At 40.4% G+C, this 25,640-nt stretch overlaps 1 protein-coding gene and 2 long non-coding RNA genes across 10 annotated transcripts in view; 2 read left to right on the top strand and 1 right to left on the bottom strand.

Moving 5' to 3' along the window:
* LOC147150535 (multiple epidermal growth factor-like domains protein 11) overlaps positions 1-25,640 on the top strand; it is a 143,608-nt gene that overhangs the window by 66,022 nt on the left and 51,946 nt on the right. The window lies entirely within an intron of this gene.
* Positions 7,181-9,605, top strand: LOC147150537 (uncharacterized). Its single transcript, XR_015086107.1, has 3 exons — positions 7,181-7,649; positions 8,295-8,385; positions 8,663-9,605. It is a non-coding gene; the product is annotated as an uncharacterized LOC147150537 (long non-coding RNA).
* On the bottom strand, positions 17,315-19,512 carry LOC147150536 (uncharacterized). The gene is made up of 3 exons (XR_015086109.1): positions 19,343-19,512; positions 18,068-18,299; positions 17,315-17,909 (listed from the first exon to the last, which is right to left on the bottom strand). It is a non-coding gene; the product is annotated as an uncharacterized LOC147150536 (long non-coding RNA).

The raw sequence follows: 25,640 nt of genomic DNA, 5'->3' as shown, positions 1-25,640 counted from the left end.
CTCACAAGCACGAAGAGCTATGAAAATAGGCTGTTTATTCAACATATGTATATTGTGTGTATATGTTACTACAGATACTTCACAAGTGATGGCTTAAATATGAATAATTTTACATCCAAGTGAGTGTGCAATTCTTTAGAATTACAAAAACAATTGTGCTTATTTGGGATTTTTTTCAAACGGTGAGGTATCGGTCCAGTATCAGCATCGGCTACGATACTGCACAGCCAGGTAGCGGAATCGGTATTGGGGCCAAAAAGTGCTATCAGAACAACACTAGTAATTACCAATCAATTTTGAGAGACTACATACAGTCAATTTTATAGATGATTAAAATAATTCAAACAGAGCGACAGACTCCTTCATCCATCTTCACGAAAGCATGACGAGAGCATTATTTAAAATCAAAATCGTATTTGTTGAGTCTGTGTTTTGGAGACATTTTAACAGGTTACTCCTGAATAATTGTTCAACTTGAGGGGTGTCCGATTTCTGATAGATTCCACTGCTTTGTCTTTCAAAAGCACGTCACCATTTTCCTTGCTATGTTAATTTATTCTCTAAGTCCCCAAAAGAGCTTTTGACATAAAACACAGCTTCTCTTGTTGGCATCCATGTCGTGGAAAGCCTGTTAAGGTGTGCAACAACATAAAGCTGCTTTCAGCTTTCCATCAGCTGTAGTTTGCTCTCACACACTTTCCTATTCCTATCTCTCATTGACAGCTCAACCGTACATAAGCACCCAAATGCATTACGGTGTCCTTGCAGATTTTGTCCTTTGCATGTACTGTTTGTGAGTTTCCTGATAAAGTATTTTGTCCAGAGCCTTTCAACCACCATGACTGACTGTCTTACAATATCCTGTCATGTCGTGCCATTTCTTTATCATTTTTAGATTTAAAAAAGATCAATTAGAACTATTAACGCTGCATTTCCAATTCCAAGCAAAGCCATACAATTCAGATTCAAAATTAAATACTGTATACAATGCAAAGTTAGTACTGGTTTGTTTACAAGGTAAAGAAAGACACCTTCTAAATGCAATTGTAATTATTTGTTTTTGATTGTATGATATCAAGTAGAATAATAAGATATAATAAGAATAATAACCACAGGTGGGCTTTGGTTTACAACTTTCAGTCTTGGCCAAACATGGAATTGCCAGCAAGCAGGCCAAATTATCATGTATTGTTGAATGTATTTTGGATGGAGGTGTACTCCCTGCAAAGTTTGCCAGTTTTCCTCCAAATACAGATAAACACACAAACAATAGGCATACATAGACATTATCCACTGATATCATAGAAAAACTGATCTATTTTGTTTTCTACTTTCGACCAAAGATATTGTGTTAGATTAAACCAGACTACAACCACAATTACGTTCACCAAGGAGAAACACAATTAAAATCAAATTGCGCAATATTATTAGCTCACAAAATATAAGCAGCATACGGAATTACTTCCAAATACTTGTGAATTAATGTGTGATTAATCATCAGAGGTGGTTAGCATGTCTCCCTCACAGTCGAGAGGTGATGGCCACAGACCATTTTCAGTTGCTTAAGTGGGACAGCTTCGACAGGATGGCACATCTGATGTGTTCTGGCCAGATGCTTTGCTGTGTAAGCAGTGTCAAGACACTTGCATATAGGATACTAGAAGACAGGAGAAAAGAAGGGGCACAGGAGAACAAACCAACAACAGTATCACTATCTGCTTGTTTCTACATGGAGGAGCGTTTACAGAGACTGACAAAATGATCTCCAGAAGGCCACTTGCGTTCACATTTCGAACCAAATTGTCCGAAACAACAACAATCGAACACCAATCACTCACACTGAGTTGGCGCCAGTGCTGGTTTGGTACCCTAGCGCTTAGTTTTGTACAACTTGAGCACCTCCATCATTATGCCGTAATAATGTCCATACATCAGCGGTACACATCTAGAGTTTGCTGGATTCTTGCCATACAATGGTTGAAAGTCCATGCCAGGAACCTGTAGTCACTGCCCCAGATGGTGACATACTGTCGTAGGAGCTGCAAAGATTTGCTGCTGGACTTGCACCCGTTTGCCAGCTCCAAGTGGGTGTTTTTGTGGTGAAAAAATATATATATAATTATCAAAGAACTACTGTAGCTCCAAACTAGATCAGCGTAAAGGGTACATGGTGGCATGCAGACTCATCCCCAGATCTCAGTCTTTAGGGCAGCACATGAAATGCATGGGGGGGCTCAATTAAGAGGTCAGTAAATTTGCCCGGTCCGTTATTCCTCATTCGCCAGTGGCGGGGCCACTTGACGTCATCGTCAGTCTGTCACTCCGTCATCGTGATTTTAACCGTGCTTTCGTGATCGATAAATTACAGTTTGTCACAGCTATTTTAGGACCAGCCAGTCTGTCATCGTGAGTCCATCATCGTCACTCTAAGCAGGCTTCTGTCATCACTAAATTACAAGTTTTTTATTTTTAAATACTTTATTAAATAAAGTATAACAGTTTGCAGAGCTAGGCGTCGCCTAACCGCCACCACGTTCCGTCCTGCATATTTAATCGACCCACGTGGTCCCGGTCCATCCCTCGTCGGCGACAGCCAATCGGCGTCGAGAACGTAAACTTCACGTCACACGCAGGCACGAGCAGACACGCCGACAAACAAAGAAACAATAACAAACAAAAACAACAGACACACACGCACAGCATGGTGATCGGTGAAATAAAAAACAATATGGGGCACGTCATTGCGTCTGTGGGACTGCAAGGTCCACAAGACTGTTTTATTTTAAATTTTTCCCTTACTCGGCCGCGTGTCAGGAGTGCAGCACCTGCGTGTGACGTGGTACAGGTTAAGTCCGTTCTCTACGCCGTTTGGCTGACTCGTACCGACTGGGAGCACGTGAGTCGTTTAAATATGCAGATGGGCACTCGGTGGCGGTTAGGCGATGCCCAGCTATGACAGTTTGTCACCACTATTTTAGGACCGTCTGATTTTCTTCTTCGACGGCGGCACATCCGTGACAGCCAAATGGCGTCGAGAACACACGCATAGCGTGGTGAAATAAAAACAATGCGGGACAATATCACCGTGGTCGGTGGGACTGAGCGGTATACAATACAGTCAGCTTCTTTGACCAACTGGGACCGAGACAAAAAAGGAGCAGGCTTGGAGAACGGGGAGTGAGAAAGTTGTGAATTGAGTGAGTGCATTGCCTTGTTTACAGCTATTGAACGGTCAACCAAGGTATCATTTAGCAGCCAACAACCATCGGTCACCACACGCGAGACACATGCCGCGTTTATCAGTCAATTGTCAACGAAATAGGAGTCCGTTAGTAACTGACTGGGTAGGACTGTCGGTACTGACCTGGTTAGTGACAATTCCAGTGACGGATGAAAACCCGCTTCTGTCCGTGCATAGTCCGTCTGTTTTTCTAAATTTCCCGTCATTCGAGCAAAACAGGTGTCCATGAAGGGTTGGCAGACCTTCCGTCAATACTGACGGAATGCCCATTCCTGACAGTTATTATTATTATTATCCTAACCGCTTATCCTCACAAGGGTCACGGGAGTGCTGGAGCCTATCCCAGCTGTCTTCGAGCAGTAGGCGGGGGACACCCTGAATCGGTTGCCAGCCAATCCCAGGGCACGCAAAGACAAACATCCGCACTCACAATCACACCTAGGGGCAATTTAGAGAGTCCAATCAACTTACCATGCATGTTTTTGGAATGTGGGAGGAAACCGGAGTACCCGGAGAAAACCCACGCAGGCACGGGGAGAACATTGCAAACTCCACACAGTGAAGCCGGGGCCGGGATCGAACCCACGACCTCTGAACTGTGAGGCGGACGTGCTAACCAGTCGACCACCGTGCCGCCTATTATTATTATTATTGTTATTATTATTATTATCATTATCGTCATCATCATCATCATCATCATCATCTTCAGAGATGGGCTTTTTTGCCAGTCAGTCCTCCATCCGCGACCTGGGCACCCTTCTGTCCTCGTGCCTCCATCCTTATTCATAATAATAATCGTCCTCCGACCACGTCTTTCCTCGTCCTTTTAAGTTGCCTCCGTCCTTACATTCATACAGTCCGCTGCCCAATCCCCTTCAGCCCCACCTGCCGATATGTTGCGATACTATAGTAAAAATATGATGTAATTAGAATTTTTGCAAAATAACGCAAGGTTATTTTAGAAGGAAACAAAAAGACTTCCACTTCCGGGTCGAGGCGGCGCTGGCAGAGATTTTATGCTCAAGAGATGTTCCAGTCCCAGATAAGGACGTACTTCGCATGCAAAGGGTTAGGTATGAAAATGTTAACATAGTAGATAGTAAACAAAACAAAATTGCTATCCACTCTTTTCCTATGCCCAATGCATACCTTATCCTGGATTACACCAACAAAACAGGCGGGGCATATTTCCGTCAGTCGCCTGTGGGCGTCCTGCTTGTGGCGTTGTCCATAGTGTTAGATGTGTTGAGCCACTAGAGGGCAGACTATGCCTGTGCAATCTTACAGGGTTGTTGCAGGGAACATGAAAAGTGTTGTGCACTGTGCAGGCAAGTAAAGGCGGCATCGCAGAAGAGAACAGTAGTCTTGCTTTTTAAAAGAACCCAACACAACACGTCAGTCGGTTCTTGACCCAGTTAGGGACGAGTAGAGGGACATATGAAAACCCACTTCCGTCCAACTTCTCATCCTCCGTCCGGCCGTCCACAAAATGGCCGTCCATCCGTCCATTCCCTCCCTAGGACAGAATGCCCATCTCTGATTGTTATTATTATCATTATTATTATTATTAAACAAATGAACATGATGGGGGGAAAGAAAACAGAAAACAGTGCTTTGCAGTAACTCAAAACATCAAAACTTTTAGTTTTCTTTCTAGCTGGTTACTTGGATTCTCAGGATGGACTGCAGGTGTTCTTCAGGAAACTCCAGTCCTGTTTACAGTTTACTGTAGTTAGTATTCATTTCATAGCACAGCTTCTCCCACAGTGTATGTACTGTCTTGGTAACTGTGATTAGTTTCTACATTACCCATAAGGCTTAGGGCGAGTGACTGTAGCCTGATTGTGGACACAGTTGTTTGTTGGCGAGGTGTGCTAAAGGACAAAGGACTTTTTTTTTTTTTTTTTTTAACCGGAACAAATATAACGTGCCATCAAAGATGCATAACTTTCAGGGAGAAAAACTCTCATTGAAAAAAAAGTGCATGTAATTCAGTACACGCTTATTAGTTTTGAAATATTCAACTTTCATTGCAAGAATTCCAAAGCAACATTGCTTTTCTCTCAGGAATTAATACGAGCTTTTAAATTGAAGAAAGGCAGAAGAGACCTTGCTATGATCGGCAGAAGTAAGGGTGGTGAGTTGGTTTTGACATGTGCGTCAGTGTAAATGAATTTTATTTCTCAGCATTCACACATTTAGAAACATGTACATTGGGCCATGTGTTTCTTACATGTACTAACCTTCTCCTTTGCGTTAGCTACTTGAGCTTGTGGAACAGAGTTCATGAGATGTGCAAAGTAAATCATTTATACAGGTCTAAAAGGTTAAGTTCTCTGGAAGACGAGATGGAGGTGTGATCTGCCGGAAAAAGAGGAAAAGTAGGCCCAAGTAAGACGTGACATGTTTCTTAAGGAGATGAGTTTTCAATCCCCACTTGTACATAAGCGGTGACTCTGCAGTCCTGAATGAGATGGGAAGGTCATCCTTCCACCGGGAGACTGGGGGAACAAAGTCTCAAGCTCCTACAGGCAATCACCGTAGGAAAGAATGTACTAAGCCGCTGGTTTGAGCTGATAGGCTGCTGTTGGCTAAAGAGGAGACAAAGACCTCTGGGAATAGTCTGCAGTTTGGCCTTTCATGAATTATTTTAATGTATTATAAAAAGGTACCAGGGCTCACTCAAACAGCTCCTTCTGCATTTGTATCTGTAAACGGTTGTTCAAGGACTTTAGCTGCTTTGTTTATGTTTGCGACACAATTTGTGTCGTAATGGCCGAGACTCTGCACTAACATGGATGGATTAAGTTAAACTGAACAGTGCGGCAAGCAAACACTGGTGGAATTAATTATGAGATAGGAGAAGATACCTGGCACCTTTGTAGTCTTTGCTTTCTTGATGAGATAAGAACAGATGTCCTCTCAAACCTTGTGCAAGGACACGTGAAAACCGCGTGATGGGTGACAATTCTTTCGATATGATGGTCCAGCACAGACTGTCAGCAATTATGAACATTATAGAAATGAATTGATATTATATACTGTACTGAATATACCGTAGCCTACTGTGCAAGAATCTTCGGTCACCACAGCAGTCAATAGAACTTTAAAAACATGACGAACAGGACACAGCAGGGCTACACAAATGAATATGAAACCAGCGTCCACAGAACTTTTACAATCATTTAGATTTGAATTTATTTTGCTGACCACATGAGTAAATATGGGATCATTGGAACCCCACAGAAACCTAATGGCACCTCTCATGTGTTCCCCATGAAGCAGGAAGTGGTCTGCTAACTGACAAGATAAACAAACAAATCCAAATAGAAAGCTCATTGGATTGTTTTCACTTTTATTAATAGTTCCGCGTTGGTAGATGTCTACTGTATGCTCTACTTAGTGGAGTTGTAGTTCTACTTGCTCATCGTAAAACAAGTGCACCTGTATAAATACTTTTTGTTTTGCACGTTCAATCATCACCATCAACTTCTCACTCCAATGCAGAAAACACTAGATTTCTCGGCGGACACTAAAACTTAGTCAAGCGAGTAGCCCCACTGAAGGGTTGAGCTGAGGGGTTAGTAATCAATGTTTCACCTTTGCACTGACATTAAGCATCCCTTCCTTGTGAGAAGGCAGAAGAATGCGGGGCAACCTACTCACTTAACTCTGCCCATTCAAGCCACTGTAAAGATGCGTATAGCTCACTGTGATGCCATCTTTCAACCGTGAATACCATGCGCAGTGTATTTTTAATGCTCGCTTTGATTGTGTGATGTAGCCAGAAATAGTCATAGTCAGTCATAGAAATCAATTTTAACTTGTCCATGTTACACCCAGAAAAGCTTTGCACCAGTGCTACAGAATCTCAGATGTTCATCCTGGCACCTCATTGGTGTCCTTCGGTGATGATGCAAACCTTGGGAAGACTGATTGTACCGCCCAACACAAACAAACTTTTTACACACAAGGCTGACAAGTGGACTTGCCCTTCTGCCAGGTCCAATTAGTGGCTGCAGCTGTGTCAGCGTATCGCTTTAGTTTGGTCAATTAATTCACCAGAACACTTTTGAATAAAAATTCACCACAACCCCATAAGGGAGCTCTATTAAGCATAAAAGTGCACTGTAAAAAATGAGAGGTAAATGTGATCCATTAATTTCATGTAAAATGTACCTGATTATTTTAAATAGAAAGTGAATAATGAAATTACGGGTAAATTATACCTACACTACCAATCTGATGACATTAAACAAGGTTTACCTAATAAAAATATGTAAAATTAACCTTAAAGCCACACAACATGCCAGCAAATCAGCGCATGCAGTATGTGTGTGAGCGGGATTTGAATTCTTCAAGGCTGCAGTCAAATTTCCTGATCGCAGAGTATTGTACTGAAGGAAAGGTAAGATGACTGTTTTACATAATGCTTTATCTAATGCACGATTACAAAGTTGTAGTTGGTGTGCATCCGTCATGCGGCCTTACAGAACATTTGAACGGTGGTGTTCCAACAACCATCGACGTAGCGAGTTAGCATTAGCAATACGATAGCAACACAGTAAACAGTATTGGGTTGATGGAAAAGCATTGTTTTAACTGCGCACCTCACGAACATTGCTTCGCCAAGTTATGAGCTAAATCGCTCATTCTCGTACTGCGTAACTTCTGATGGAAGCTAACGTGGCCCTGGACGCAGTACAATAAAGTAGGTTACAACACGGGTAGTTTAGACGAGCCACCCATACCCTGTCTACATTCTGATTTTCCTTACATGCACCTTTCGGACATGGAGTACGTTAAGGACACACTTCATTCAGCCTGTCAGTGTCGTAAAAGGAAGATGGCCTGCATCATTCAGTGTGACTCAGATGAGAAATGTCATTTATACATCCCACGAAGAAACATTCATTTGTTTAGTTACACTTTGTGATCTGTTGCAGTCATTACAACAACTAAAACCGTTTTTTTTTTAAATAGAGGACGTTCATGCTGAAACATGACGGGTACGCACACACCACATCCATTACTAATCTGAATTTCCCCGCAGTTTCTAAGCATTGAGAAAACAGGGATGCCATCGTCTGTTGCTTCATCAAGTACTTGGGGAAAGGCAAGAAGAGCTTTCCCAGTATTGCCAGGTATGTTGTTTCATGACAGGTGCTTAATGCACTCCTGCACTCTCTTTCGTCTCCTGTATATGGTCTCCGCTTTCTAATCATTTACACCATGGAAAATGTAGATGCAACAATTCTGAAATGTTGATCCTTTATAATGGTGTCAACTACTTTGACAAAATTGCTAAAACGACTGACTGACAAGATGAACTGAAACATATTGGAGCAATGCCCTCACACCAGCCATACACTAAAAAAATCTCTATATTTGTTTGTTTCTTTGTAACGTGGCGGATGAAAGTGAGGACCACTCAGACCAAACCATGAAGGTGCTTGTGATCCAGCAGGCCGATGAGGATCCAGCATATATGTCTTGTGATTGGTGATAACTACAAACAAGTACTGACCGGGTTTGGCTACGGAACCAAGGCATGCATTCTGTTCTTGGGATTAATCTTTGCCCTCATCTGCTTGTATCCCATAACACTAAAGAACACCTTCCATGTATACCAAAAACCTTTGATGGAGCAAATGTCCTCAGCCTCGAAAGCAAGCTAATGATATATGAAAGTACATGAAAGTTCTTGCAGACTAATGATTATAAAAAAATCCAATAAGGTTAATCATGATATCACAAACTTGCTGCAATGATCTTTAAAGTCAGTAAACATAACTACTGACATGTTATAGCATTTGGTATTTTTTATTGACGTTCACCTATTGAGGTTGTGAGGTTACAATTTTAGACCTCGGGTAGGATATGTTATGCCATCTGGTCTGGTTGTGGTTATTGTTGGAACTGATATATTATTCTTGTACTTTTAACATATATAATGTATATTCCCCTACATAAATCATTTTTCTTCACAAGGAAATGTTTTGTTCAAGAAACTAAGGTAGATTTAAAGCAGATGATTGCATTATAACTGTTAAATGTTAAGGGGAGCACTCTCTACGCCTGTAAGGCGTTGCATATTACTGGCATCAGGAAACCAAAAAAATAGCACGTTTGTTGTGCCATGAACATTGCCTTGTCAAAAATAGCAAGCTCCTTTCAACACTTTTAAATTAGTACATTTGTAAAAAAAATAAATAAAGCACCTAGCACATTGATCAAACTTGGACATCAGAGGTTTCGGCCCAATACCAGCGATGTACTTTCTGTGTACTGTAATAATTGTATTAATATTTTTTTAAATATTTATTTATTGATGTGTGTTTGAACATTTGGTGAATAAAAATATTGACATGATCATCTGCTTGTTTAAAAGTGTATTTTTGGATAAGTATTAGCTTTCCAGAATAAGTAAAAATTAATTACTCATTTTAATATTTTTTTCATAGTAATATAATGGAACAGAGAGTATATTTTACTCACTTTTAATTTATTAAATTTAAATGATTAATTTGTTGTTTTAGGTCATCAGAAATGTGAGGTACATTTTACCCAATTTATATAAGTATTTCATAGCAAATTATTTGAGGTAGTCTTTAGTCAATATATAGTTTAGATATACCCAATTAAAGTGGATGTAAATTGTCACCTACTTTTATTGGGTAAATTCAATAGATGTTGTTTACGGTGTATAAACCATTTTTATTTTTTTATTTCCTCAATTATGTTCAGTTACAACTAGCATGCATGCACACATTCACTGCAGAGAAAACTGAAGGTAGGATATTTTTTTTAATTCCATGGATTATACTGTTGAAAACTATAGTACTCTCTTACTTGTGTTTCTTAACATTCTTACTTCTTTCCAACTGTGGTTCGTCAGAAAGAATGCAAAAATAATATGAGGGGGAAAAATGGCACATGCCAGTCACACCCATCTTGGGACAGCAGAAATCACACACACAAGAAAATAACTCCAAAATCAGCACTTTAGGGATATTATGAGATTTATGTAGATTACTTTTAGAACTGAATGACAAAACGTTTTTTCTCACTAGAGCTTCATTTGCTCAATGCCCACTTTGCAAAAAAAAAAAAAAAATCACCACCCTTTACATAAACTAGTACTCACAATATAAAATTCAAAGAAGCACAGTGACATACGGTAGTCCATAGTGGATGTATGCCATTGCTTGACTTACTCATTTTGATTGAAGGAGAAGAAAGTGTCCCACGGTTTTGTTTTCTGCTTAAACTTAAAGTTTTGACTTCTAGTTTTCGGTATAGTATTATGAATACAATACTTGGGAAAATGGTGGCTATCCTTCAGGCACCACAAGGGAGATTAACAGCAAGTTCTTGTCTAATAATATAAATAATATCCTACAACAGCACACACACAAGCACAAATTAATTAAGATTGTTTGTCCACAGAAATCAAAGTGGTTATTTTAATAAATCCTTCATGCCCCCTGAGGACAAACATATTCCACATCGAATAAAATACAGTCAAGTCATCAAGTTATCACCATTCATTAAAAACAAACACACTCTTGCATACACATTTTCTAAAGTCGTTACTATTAGCTACTACACAGTATACTAACTGTATTCCGTCCCAGGGATGGAATGGTCCCTCCATCCGTCCCGCCCATTTTGGGGATGAGATTTTTTTTTTTTTTTTTTAATGACGGACTAAGCAAGGACGGAAGTGGGTTTTTGTCCGTCCAGGTAATAATATCTCACAAGGTCAAGTACTGACTGACGTGTTGTGTTGGGTTCTTTTAAAAAGCCCCTGTTCTATTCTGCGATACCACACTCACAAGCATAGTCTGCCCTCACAGGCATACTCTGCCCTCTAGTGGTTCAACATGTGTAATACCCTGGATTGCACTGATGAAGAAAAAGGGTTTGTTTTGTTTTGTTTCGTTAACTAACTGTTGACATTTAGTACATACCTTATCTCTTTGCATGTGAAGTATGTCCTTATCTGGGACACCTCTAGAGTGGAAAAATCCCTCCTAACCGTCATTCATGCTCATGCAAGCGCTCCCGTACACTTAAAACTACAACCCAGAAGTGAAAGTCTTTCCTTCTCCTCCTAAAATAACATTACGAAATTTTGAAATAATTATTTTTATTTGCGAAATAATGCAATAAAAACGGAAAAATGGCATCATATTGCAACATTTTTGCAATAAAAGGCAATAGTATTTGCATTATAACACAATCTTAAATATTCTCGTGATGTCCCCTGGCTAAATGCTATCTTGGGTGACTCTAAAACAGTTGTCAACAATTCAATCCACTCATGGTACTCCCAGCCACTAAGTGGGTGTGAATAGGAAATTAGCCCGCTAATGAGCTTTAAATGTCACGTCATGCACAGATGCTTTTATTTTGGAGGAGAGGTGGGCTGGTGGGTTATTGGATTCTTTTTATGAATAAGGACGGGGGACGATGACGAAAGGGTGCCCAGGTCGCGGACTGAGGACGGACAGGCAAAATAGGGGAAAATGCCCATCTCTGCTAACTATGTTTTCACATCATGGCCCTTTCATTCTTTAAATGTTATCTGTTTGAGATTAAATGAGTTGTATATATCATGCAAGTAAACTATCATTTCGTCTCTGACCTGTGAAAAACACTTATCTCCATTTTTTTTTCATTTTTCCTCTTTTTACATGAATGGTGTTTCGAGGCATCGCATTAATGTGAAAATTTTAAAAGTTTCCAAAATTGGAGATGCGTGTTTTTCACAGGACAGAGACGATTTACATTATACGTCATACTGTATTTGTGAAGGAGTTCCACCCTAAATTGAAGCTCACATTACACCCCGGATGTTTTTAAAGAACGTATGAAAGACATTTTTCCCCGTTGCAAATGTCATACTAGTTGAAAAAGAATTCAATTGCCAAGGCACCAAAGGTGGTTTTGTCTAACTCACACCATGAAATAAATATGAGTTGTTAACCATACTGTACATGTTTTCCAAAGTTTATAATTTGGTGTTTTAACTGCTCTTTAGAGCACAGTGATTTTATCTGCAAAGACATTTTGGTCTGTTACTTCTTATGAAAGATTTTTCCAACCCAAGAAATGTCATCACTCATGTTTGTCAAAGGAGAAATGGAGAAATGCACTGGCAGCTCACCCCGGAAACCTTTGATTACCCCTTTTCCCTCTAATCCCACGTGAGCTCACGTTGACCAAACCTCGTGATAGACAACCCATTAAAGAGTAAAACGACTTGCCCACTCGGCACTGCTTCCTCACCTGCTTCTCTCCCTCTTCTCTAACCGCCTCCATTTCTCTCTCTAACTGCACTCTGATTAATTTCCACAAAACGTGTTTATCATCCACTGCCGGCTTTCAGCTGAAGTGACCAGCACAATAGATCCTTTCCACCTCACAGAACTGATTTGGCTTTGACTTGAAAATAGCTAGAAATTATTCATTGGCTGTCTTCTTCCACTTTGGTCCAGAGATGAGGGGCACAGTAGCAGCTTCCATCCCTTGTCTCCACTCCTCTTCAGTTTGCAGACTTGACTCCCGCAAAACAAACAAAACTTTAAAGCATCAATCACAGATACAGACAGAGCCCTTTTGTTAAATACTGAACAAAGAGTTGGTGTAGTTCTTTTTTGTGTTTGTGTAGGACAGACACGAATCTTTGTACAATTAGATGAAACTGCTCATGCTGATGTTATGGGAGTGCATCAGACATTGATATCACTGTAAAACCTCGAGTGAAACTAGAATGTGTTTCACTATAACGTGTATCTTGACAAGATGCTTAATAGGCAGAGTAAAGACTGATAGAAGCGCAAAGTAGTTTTTCTCTTAAAATTACAAATGTATGGTCACAAGTTTTGTAGAATTACAGACTTTTTGTCTGACGATAGTCTTCTTTTTTAATGGCCGCCCTAATTGTCTGTACATTTTTAAGATTGATGTGTACCTCAATTGTTGTAGTGTTGGTAAAATACCCACTCTTGTGGTCTGGTGGGTGACTCATCTTCAGCAATGTGATGGAGCGGTGACCTCTAACCCAAGCCAAATGAAGCCTTCAGCGCAGCTGAGATTTAAGGCCCACTTTGCATAAAACAAGATCATTAAAATATAATTAGTGTACATGAAAGCAAGGTGGGACATTTTCCAACATATGCAACTCACTCAGAAGTCATCAAGTGAACTGTTGCCAAATCTCATGCAACACTGGACAGTAAATATGTTGACAAAGTCTAATAACAGCAATTATCCAATCTCGGAACCTTGTGAAAAGGGTAGCGCAGGGAAAGTCACATTAGTTGTGGATGGGTGCAATTTTGTCCTGTCTCAAGTATGGTCTCCATCAAAAAAAAAATATTTTGATCATGGAGATGCGCAAACATACTGTGTGAACGCACAGAGACATTAGCCAGCCAGTGTTGCTATAAACTGACACTGTGAACTGTTTCATCCATCTGGCCAGCCTGCCCCCTCATCGACCCATGTCCCAAACACCCTGAAATATGCCGCCACTAATTACAATTATTAATTGAAAATAGGAAATCAATGGTTCTGAATTAAACACAAGTGCACATATAGGTTAATGGGTCAATCGTCGCCAAACAACTCAACTTTGTTTGACATACTTTTAAAGGGCAAATAGCGGAATGAAATTTACAAGCCTTATTTGCCTTAATGCCTTATTTTTTATAGCTGTTACATTATCTGTAAGCTACTACCGCACATATATGATGTACTACATTGCTGGGCTTACTTTCCACCCGGCTGCTGCTTTTTGAAAATATTGTTTATTTATTTGTCAAGGGACTCTGTGGCGGTCTAAAAATGCTCTCATGAAAATAGTTTCACCCGTCCAAGTATGTCAGCTTGAATGAAGTGCTGTGCACTTCAGGGAAATAAATCGGTGCTGTTCCAAATATAAATGGATTGTATGTCAACCATTCAACTGTACGTAGGCACTACTGTGATTCCCCATGTCAAACCCTTCACCATATAAATCTGTATGAAGGTGAGTTCAACTGTTTTTTGGTAATAAGTTGTAACTTGTTCATACGTATAACATGTTTTTTCTACCCCACTAATATCCAGGTGATTAAATGGTGAAGTAATGTTCCTGCATTTGAAAACAATCCCTTAGTTAAGCTATTGTTTGTGATAAATATTGTCGTATTTAATAATGTATGATATTTTGCCTCTGTTGCCAGTAAAAGCCAAGCTATGACACAGCATGTGTTTATTACTACATGTCTGAGTTAGCTTTGCCTCTTGCTAAACCTTCGAAATGACAAAGATTTCACTGAATTAAAAATAGATGAAATGAGCTAGAGGCTGTAAGAGATACTATGGTGTGTGTGTGTGTGTGTGTGGTTGTTTGTTCTGATTGGTTTCTTCATTGGAGGTTGTATAACATTACATTTTAGCTCAGTAGGGCGTTGGTTGGCTGACAGCAGTATCGATCTTTTACCTCTTGCCTAGGCTAACTGATTGGCAAGCCTAATGACAGATACAGAACAGCTTCATGCTCCTATATTCATCCATGCAGAGAGTATGAGTCTCCAGTCAGTGTCGGTCTGCCATGCTACATGATGCTCAAATGTTTTAAGAGATACTTGGGTCAGGATGGCCATGTTTTTGACTAACAAGTTCATGATATATCTTTTTTGATTAGGAAAATGAAAAGAGTTGTCCTTTTCTATTTTATCCATTCATTTTGGAGAAATGAGGAAATACGTGACGGCATGCATAACGCCTACTTTTAATGAGGAAAATGGCCGCGCCCCCTACCGTTTAGGGGTGCGATACTGGGAATTTTGGTATCGATAAGATGCCAAGTAAATACAGGGTAGTATCGGCCGATACGGATACGATATTGATACTTTTTGCTTGGAAATGTTATGATCCCCCTTGAGTGTATATATATATAAATATATAAATATCTATATATACATCTATATATATATCTATAAATATATATATAGATATATAGATATTTTTTTAAGTTATGATTAGTATATATATATATATATATATAGAGAGAGAGAGAGAGAGAGAGAGAGAGAGAGAGAGATAATGCAATAACTACAATGCAAACTTTAACAGTAAAAAAAAATAAAATACTTATAATATTTAATAAAATACTACTACTGCAACTGTTTCAGAACAAAAGTCAAGAGAGTCAAACCAAAAAAATCAGCAATGTATGCAATGCATGCAGCAATGTCATGTTGACAACTATAATACCTTCAATTGCACAATATTTTGAAAATAAAGTCAGAAAGTGCAAATAGTAAACAATACAATGTAAAAACCTTTAGCGCTATAAAAAATAAAATACTTCTACTACAACAACAATTGTTGCTTTTTTTGGCTGAAAAGCCTCTGCCAGAGTATGTTGTCTCTGTGTCCGCGGGGGTGTTGGGGATCTCCCCCCTCCTCCTCCTCCCTCAACTTTGCTTGCAGCTCGATGCTCTCTGTAGGGTGAGCTTTTTTCACATGTTTGTGTAAATTCATGGTGTTACCACAGTAGCGGAGCACTTTATTACACAAATCACACTTGGCACTGTCCTTTTCTGTTGTTGTCCACACCGCGCTCCGCTCCTTGTTTGGCTCTATATTGCTTTAGTTTCCGGCTGCTCTCTCACTCCCCCGTTGCCCTCTCTGCCAGGGAGGGGCGAAAAGTATGAGGGGCCGTTAGGGACACAATTCAGGAATAGCTCTCACACTTACTACTAAATGCTTTCATACACACAAGTGACATTTTTGTTGCTCATAAACACTAGTGAAATGCACTCATTCACTCTAGTGAAATGCTCTCAAACACACTAGTGACATTTTTGTTGCTCATAAACACAAGTGAAATGCACTCATACACTCTAGTGAAACGCTTTCATACACGCTAGTGAAATGCTTTCATACACTCAAGTGAAGCGCTCTCATACACACTACTGAAATGCACTCATGCACGCCAGTGAAATGCTTTCATACACACAAGTGAAACACTCTCATACACACTACTGAAATGCACTCATGCACGCCAGTGAAATGCTTTCATACACACAAGTGAAACGCTCTCAACCACACTACTGAAATTTTTGTTGCTCATAAACACAGGTGAAACGCTTTCATACACGCTAGTGAAATGCTTTCATACACTCAAATGAAACGCTCTCATACACACTACTGAAGTGCACTCAGGCACGCCAGTGAAATACTTTCATACACACAAGTGAAACGCTCTCATACACACTACTGAAATGCGCTCATACATGCTAGTGAAACGCTTTCATACACACTAGTGAATGTTTTGTTCTATCTATCTATTGTTGTTATTGTTCAAAATCTAAGACAAACACAGCACACCATTTGTGATTGATTATATTCCCTGAGAATGGTATATAAACTCACGATAATCACTTGGTTCTTTCACCTCTGCGACCGTGGCCTTCCCTTGCTTGTATTTCAATTTCTTCAGCCTAAAAGCTCCCCCCACCCAACTTTTTTGTTGCTTGTTGGTGATCTGAATTCAAGTTGAAATGGAGGGTCGCAAGATGAAGTCTAAGAAAGGACAGATAATTGTGTATTGTATTGTCATTAATATGCGTACACAATGTGTCTACATTTATTAGGTTTAGGCATATTTGTTATAGTACAAATATTTCCTGATTATTGGCCTTGCATGGAAAGCAACAAATAAAAAATAAATCCAAATGACCTAAAAATGTGTACAAAAAAGTATCACGTTGAAATGTTTCCTTTATAAAATAAAATAAAAAATTTGAGGAAGAACTAGGAAAAAAGAGAGAGACTAAAGGGTAAGGCCAAACCCAAGGGGTACTCACCTGGCCAGCATGCCATGGTAGGTGTAGGCCTTCATCTTTGGGGCAAACTGGTTTATGGCGCTGTGGGATGATTCTAGGACATAAGTTCGTTCGGCATCTGACATTTTCTTGATGTCCTTCAGTAGAGAGCCATTATGTATAATGTCTTCCACCTTCTCACATACGATACATATGTAACTGTAAAAATTATACAAATGATTTTTTTAACGTTTGAAAAGTATTTCCGAACTTGGAAAAAAACAATGCTAACCAAATTGTGCATTTTATTGAAATGTACATATTTGTAAACGACAGTAATTAGGAGATGTTGGAGGTAGGTGACGATGTACAATAAGTAGAACAAGATGAGTGTGTGGGGGTGAAAGAAACGAGTAAAACTTGATACTGATCAGTGAATGTAGCAGAGGACCTAGGCCTACTAAATGAAGGTACTTAATACATAATACTTCACAATGTCCAGAAAACAAGTAGAAAATGCCAACAATACCTGTACAGGCTGCAAATGAGCTCATTTGTGCACAATACTAAATCAGCATTGCCATAACTCAAAATCACACAGGCATTTCTCAGACATAAAAAACAAATCCAACAAAACACATACGAGCAATTACATTTCACTCTTGTAGTTGGTGTGCTTGCAGATGTTTGGGTGCCAATAGACTTGGCTTCTTTGGGGCAGTGGGGCTCTACAGCAGTCACAGTGTCTACAACAGGTGTCTGTGTGCCAACAGACCTTGCTGTTCTTGAGGATTTTTTTCCACTGCAGTCACAGTGTCCATAGCAGGTAATGAAGGGGTTCCCTAGAATATAAAAGATAATATAACACTTACCGCAACTAACTAAACTGAAATAATGTGAGATGAAAATACAAATATGACTAAGTCATCATTTCAATTTCACGATTAAAATTCTGACATTTGTTGTGTACTGTAGTGCGTAAATCAACTGCCATACATACTTCACAGCTACAGTAGATGCTTTTTGTGCTACCAGTGGTGGGTCATTGTCATGCTGGTGGGGCCCGTCAAACTTAGAGCAGACTTCCAACTAGGGCCTGGTTGGTCCATATCAACAGGTGAATTGAGAGGTGAATTGCCCGGTTCTACTGCCATTTCCAGACTTCCCTGCTCTTCCGCCATGCACACCGAACCCTGCGTTTCTTCATGCTCTTGCAGCATTTGCGCAAGCATCTGTGGTAACATTCAAGAAGGAAAACATCAGTAAAAGAATTGTAATAGTCAACTATTTTCTGAGCAGGGCTCGCTCACCAACCTTTAAGACACTGAGTGCCACCTTTTGATACACACCTCTTAAATAACAAATCTGCTCAAATTAACTTTAATAAGGTTATTATGTGTAATAATCAATCATTATTTTCATTCAAGTGAAGACACTGTTAATGATTATGCACAATCAGTTAGGAAATATAAAATTCTATAAATCTTTGCCAGGATGTACACTCTAAAACAGTTGGGTTAAATATAACACAATTGTGGGTAAAAAATGGAACAATCCACAAATTGGGTCAATTTGACCCACCTTCTTGTGTTGCTTTGTACAAAACAGTCCAGCTTTTGGGGTTGTTTTGTACAAAACTACCCATTTTTGCGGTTGTTTTCTGCAAAAACAACCCAGAAAGTTGGGTCAAATTGACCCAAGTAGTCGATCGCTCCTTTTTTGACCCAACCCAACTGTTTTTAGAGTGTACATTTTCTAATAACCACTTCTACAGCAACAAATTACAACGTCCCATCAATGGTCAGGCAACATGTTGGGAACCCTGTTTTAGGGTAACATTTAAAAAGAAAATTCATAAATTTTGTAAATCGTGGGCATCCACAAAACTATCTTGGTTTTGTAGTTTATACTGACCTGTTTTCTGAAACTGAGCCATGATTGGCCTTTACCTGAGCCCTGAGTAGTTGAGACGTCATTTTCAGTACACAGAAATTACAAAATGGCCGCCCCCTGAGATGGCTAAAATGGGATGGATTTCACTGCTTAAGCAATTTCAGCAGCCCACGGATGGGTTTTTTGCGTCCCGCCCGCGGGAATTTCGCTATACAGTATATAGAACAACTTTAAAGCATTCCCGGGCATGTTGGATATGGTTAGAAAACTGAGTTTCCACAGATTCGAATGATAACACACATTATAAGATACAATCATTTCTGCAGAATCGGCGAGCATTTAAGTCAAACAATCCCAAACACACAAAAAATACGGAACTCACCATTTTAGCCTCATAAATGTACAAGAAAATGTCATAATCCAGACGTAGATTGAGTTAGCTTCAACGGATTTAGCCACGCGAGATTTCAAAACATTGGCTGGAGTCTTGAGTTTGATTGATTCCTTACTAAATCCAATAAAGTAATTGTTCCTGTGTTTTTCGGTCTACAGTAGTCAATGAACATATCGTGCGTAAAAAGTCCCACCTTCTTTTTTGTTCTCCATTATTCATTCCAATCACATCGAAGCTTCCGGGTGATTGACGTATTAGTTAGCCAATGAAATTCTGGGGGAAAAAAAACGATATCCGGTTTGCCTTTGTACTTCCTTTTTAATAAGTACCGGCCTCAGTTCAAACATTTTCAAAGCCGCTTGCAGTGACCTTACATCACGTGCGCGAAGCTTTACGCATCCATCGAGTGTTTGAAACACTCGCCGTATTTTTTTTTGCCCTATAATATGGCAAACCGCGTTTCGAGGACTTTCACCGTAGACGAAGACATTGAGCTGTGTTTACTTCGTCAAAGTGACGATTCGTCGGAAGACGTTTGGTCCGATCAGGACGACAGCGAAATTACCGGCTCTGGTGCAGAGGCGTCGATTGACGAGGCATCAGCCCACACTTCTCCCAACAAGTAAGTTGTTACTTTTTGTTCGAATCATAACTTTGTTTTTTGTGTGTATGAATACGCTCTTCCTCAGCAAAAGTGTGTGTTTACTAGGGGTGTGACGGTATACGTGGGTGTATTAATACGTTTCGGTACGGAATGTTCGTTTCGGTCCACTTGCGTACCGCTTCTGATCAGTTTTTATTATTAGCGCTAGCTTCTATCTTACGCGCAAATAGGCGAGTTTTCTTACGGACGCTATTGAGTGTTGCACGCGTAGGAGAGTGGTGGTGTTCCGGTTCAACTGGCTTCTAGATTAACTGGCTCCCGATTCCAGATGTGGCCGTTAGGGCCATGTCAAAAAGTCATTTTGTGTTTTCTGTCTGCAAATTCGTCACAAGCTACATGGAAATTGTTCAAGTGCATAGCTGTTCAAATCCTCAATGTTGTTTGCCGTTAATGATATACATTAATGGCTACATTATGCCGCCATCCCTTTGTGACCTATATCTTTGTTGCTGTAACACTGAAAATTTCCCCACTGTGGGATCAATAAAGGCCTTCTTATCTTATCTTATCTTATCTAAATAAAAACGTGATACCAGACGTCTCGTTTACGACTCCCGTTTCATTGCTACAACAAATTGTAAACGTAGTAAAAATGAAAATAAATAAAACAAAAAGTGGAAGGCGGTACCTGAACCCATGCAGTGGTGAAGAGTAAAGCAACAGATTCCTACCGTGCCGCTGCCTCACCACTGCGCCACGTCCTGGCACACTTTCGGAATAAGTACCCCGGCGTGCTGACAACAAATTAATCTGGTGTTCAATGTAGACGCCCATGCCAACTGGCTCCTGGGAAGCAACTTGACATGGTCGCGCTCGTGTTCTTTTTCACCTAAATTTAAGTTTGTACCTGACACTTCCGTGTACACGTATGCGCCGAAATCACTGATGACAAGTACATATGCATTGATGTAAAAAGAAGTGATGTCAAAGAGAAGCATCAACATGTTTAAAGCGATGTTGTAATCCGCTCTAAGAAAAGGAAGATACGCATTACTGCTCTCTGTGGTCTGTTCACACTGTTTTCCAACTCATTCATAAATAAGCACGCGGAACATCACATGTGGATTAGTCTTGGGCAACAGCAACATTCCTATTTTCATTATTCGACCATTTTGCAGCGATCGGAACTGAGTGTTCTATATGTCTCATTTAGGGGCGATTTCGGCCCAAGTGTCCAAGTCAATAAACAGGCGATCCGACCAACAATATCAGGACGTTGGCTCACAATAACTTAGTTTCTAATTGACTTATAACTGCTTTTTTTTGTACATCAATACGATCTTGCTCAGCTAAAGTGTGTGTGTGGGGGGGTGAGTGGGTGTGTTTTCACCATGTTTACTGGGGGATGGGTGGGTTACTGAGCAACAATATCACAAAGTTATCAGAAAAAAAAGATACCTCCTTTTGAAAATTACATTTATTTTTTCTCCCTCCACAATAGGTCTCCTGAATCTCAAGATTTTGACGTGTATTGGGTCCCAGATTCCCCATTCAGCAAACAGCCCAGATTGGAGCTGTTTGCGAGTTCAGAAGAGCTGCTCCATGTCCCATCTCTGCACGGTACTGGTAAAAGAGGAGCAAGAGGCAGAGGAGCAAGAGGCAGAGGAGCAAGAGGCAGAGGAGCAAGAGGCAGAAGCCAAGGGCAAGGACGGAGCCGGGGAGCCAGCACCAGCCGCAGTGAAGCCAGGGATTGGCAACGTTCAACTGACAAGCCCTGGAATGATACAGGAGTCGAGGACATCTTACCCCCACAGCCCATTTTCACACCCTTACGCCCCCCTGGTCCTCAGGTCCTTAGTACAGCGTCACACAGTGTACTGCAGATTTTTCAGCTTTTTTTCACCAAATCTATACTGATGACCATTACTCAGCACACAAATGAGTATGGGGCGAAACACATTTCAACGCCAACTGACCCATGGGTAGACATCACATTGCTGGACATTTATGGTTTCATTGCGCTGATAATATACATGGGGTTTGTAAAATGCTCCTCATATCCAGATTATTGGAGAAAAGACAATCTGTACAGTTTACCTTTTCCCAAACTGGTAATGACTGGTAAAAAATTCCTCAGAATATGCCGGGCCCTGCACATGAGCAATATAGCAGAGGATGCTGCTAATGATCAACGCAAGGGAACAAGGAATTATGACCGTCTCTTCAGAATCAAACCGCTATATGATGAGTTGAGGATTGCATGTCGAAATAACTACCATCCCAACCAAACCATTTCTGTTGACGAGCGAATGGTTGGATCTAAAGCCCGCATCGGTCTGAAGCAATACATGAAGAGCAAGCCAGTACGATGGGGCTTCAAGCTTTTTGTCCTTGCAGATTCTTCTACTGGCTACACGTGGGATTTTTTTGTTTATGAAGGCAGATCGCAACAGTTCACTGGAAAAGGACTCAGCTATGATTCAGTAATGCAGCTGGTCAATCCAGACTTACTGGGCACCGGTTACAAGCTGTTTGTTGACAACTTCTATACAAGTCCGTTGCTTTTCAGTGACCTACTTCAAAAAAAAATCTGGGCGTGTGGAACCATTTGCACACACCAAATCGGCTATCCCAAAAGCAAATCAAACAGCTTGAACCCCACGTCACCACGAGGGAGCATTAGATGGCAAAGGTGCAACTCTCTTCTCTTTGTCCAGTGGAGAGACACACGGGATGTCTTTCTCTGCTCCACACTGCACAAAGCCCACGGCGATGACACAGTCCAGCGGAGGGTCAAAGATGAAGATGGGAAGTGGACAGGGAAGAACATCCCTGTTCCACCGGCAGTACTCGATTACAACAGGTATGTATTGTGTGTTTAGTGTTATTTTATTTTATTATTTTATGCACTTGGGATTGTAATATTTTGTGTGTTGGGTATATTTTGATTCTGAATTTTTTTGCTCTCTCTACTCAGGTTCATGGGGGGAGTTGACCTATCAGATGCACTGATAGGCTACTACAAGGTCCTGCACAAAACCAGGAAGTGGTACAAGACCTTTTTTTTCCACTTCTTGGACATTGCCATTGTGAACGCCTTCATAATACACAAGGCAATTGCTAAGAGCAAAGGAGAGGTTCCTCTGCACCAGAAGGCGTTCAGGGAGACCTTGGCTTTGAAGTTGGCCGAGATGGCGTCTTCCACCAAAGCAGCACCCAGCCAATCAAGTTCCACTCACCACAGGCTTGTCTATATAGCAGGAAGCAGCTCAATGGGACGCTTGCAGTGCAGGTACTGCCGCTCAAAAACACCCGTCAAGTGTGCCACCTGCAATGTGCCACTGTGCTTCATTCCAGCTAGGGACTGTTATAATGACTGGCATGTTGTCAATAATTTGTAATATTGCCACTTGTGATGTGCTTCATGCCAACTACGGACTGCAAAAATGACTGGCATGTTGCCAATTTGTAAAAATTGTCATATGGGTTAGGGTTACTTTTGTGAATAGTGTGTGCTTGATTGTCTTTTGTTTATATAAAGTTTTCCACTTTACACCAAAAGATTCGTTTGTACTTTTTATTCTATGCATAACCCGTTTATTTATAGAAAACATGTTTATGCTTCTGTTACTCTTTTTCAATAATGTTTGGAATGAATCTGGATGTAGGATAAAATAACCCCAAGCCTTACCTTTCATTAGACATGAGACACTTCACATCAGACTGTTACACACTCGCTGTGCAAAGGAGAGATTACGCCGCTCCTTCTTGCCTGCTGCTGTCATCAGACTGTTTAACAAGAACATTGGGTAGTCTCTACAAACTGGCGGACGTTAGTGCAATCGAGCAGTCCTGCACCTGAGCTTATATTGTGCAATACTCAACATTCCCCACTACTGTATTTTTATTTTTATCCAATGCTGTTCCTTTTATATTTGACGGCAGCACTGTCACTTAGTATTTTTTCCTCTGTACTATGTACAGGCTAAAATGAGTGTTTCTTCATACTTTATATGTAGATGTATGTTGGTGTGTATATACGCATGGTTACTGCGTATATTTACATAGGTTTGATTCTGAATGTTTGCTGTTAATGTTATGCTTTTATTAAATAAGTTGAATAATTTGCATGGCCGAGTCCAAATTATGTTGGACTTGCTGGTCCCCGTAAATATCTAGGAGTGCCATTACCTCCTCATCCGTCCACCGATCCGATTTTTTTCACTCCTTCCATTCTTGAAATAAGAGTTTGTGAAGAGTGAAAATGAAACCACAACTGACCACTAATGCAGAGTTGTGTAATGGCGGCCGGAGGTGTGCCCCCCCCCCCCCCCCCCCCAAAAAAAAGCTGGTCCAAAACAACACATCCCCAAGTTCAACCACCCAATCAGTGTTCGTCAGCACAGCACGCCCACTAAAAGGTTCAGGGTAGGTATACGAAGATCCTCCTGGCTAGGTGGGACTCGGATAGTTCCTGGAGGAACTATCCAGCCCCGGAACGTTTTTTGTGTGTGAACACGAGTGTGACGCAAACTACCAGGGTAGATACGTAAATTCCCGAATTAGTTCCTGCGGTGTGAACGGGGCTATTAACGGCAACATTATGCCACCGTCTCTGTGTGACCTATATCTTTGCTGCTGTAATGCTGAAAATTTCAACACTGTGGGGTCAATAAAGGCCTTCTTATCTTATCTTAAGATCATTCCAGAATAGCAGCCTCTTTCCCCCGAGTATATATGTGACCATGGTTCCAAAGGGTTGCCCAAATGGCATACTTTTGGTTCGCCTGGACCTCTCCTTAGTAAAATTTGTGTAAAAATGCACATTTTTTTCTAGTAGTATTGTCAAATTTGAAATGGAACTGGAGAAGCCTTTTATCTGCAATTCTGTTGTTATTCAGTCACCACCCTGGTACATTAATTTTCCAGGCAGATTTTTCGAGGAAAAAAAATAGGGGACATCAAATCATTTTTTTGGTGTGTATTCAAACTTCCGCAATTCAGTGCCAGTAGTACCTAAACAGATTCTGACTGTTGAGGAGAAAACTTCATAGTGTTATCTTCAAAAAGAGGCCAAAACTATGCTGATACTCCAAATGGTTCAAGTACGGCTTCAAATTTACTTTGGGTGCACCTTTTTAGGCGTTGAGGTGGAATTGCAAAGGGTTTTAACTCATAATCCACAAATACAATATTAATAAGAATGCCACGTTTCAACTAGCGGGCCTGCTGGGAACATGCAAAAATGTTTGTTTCATGAACTCTTCTACTGTTTATGAATTTTCCTATGATTTTTCTCAATGGATATTTTTGACATATATTAATATCAAACTTATGAGCTTGAATTATCCACAAGAGAGCTTTATTTTGGAGAACCTCAAGAAAATACAATACAATAATGTAGCATGCTACTTAACACCCATTATGGGCAAGCCAAGTGCGCAAATAAAGAAAAACCTATGCTTGATGTGGGCATTAAACATATTTCATTTGTATACTTACCCGATTGTGACTGCAGTGTGGTCCGTATCACTTGGCTGAGGGTCGGACTTGGAGCTGGTGACCCCATTTTCTACTTATTGGAGGAATGTTTTTTATGGCACTTCAAACGTGAATGAAATGATTTCTGTACTGTATGTACTGTATTTTGTGCAGATTTTGCCTAAATTCTTTTTTAAAAAC

This window comes from Filicampus tigris, chromosome 3, assembly GCF_054856515.1.
Source record: "Filicampus tigris isolate MCC_2025a chromosome 3, RoL_Ftig_1.0, whole genome shotgun sequence".
Lineage (NCBI taxonomy): Eukaryota > Metazoa > Chordata > Actinopteri > Syngnathiformes > Syngnathidae > Filicampus > Filicampus tigris.
Note: the sequence above shows the minus strand (reverse complement) of the source record. Positions and strands in the feature narration are given on the sequence as shown.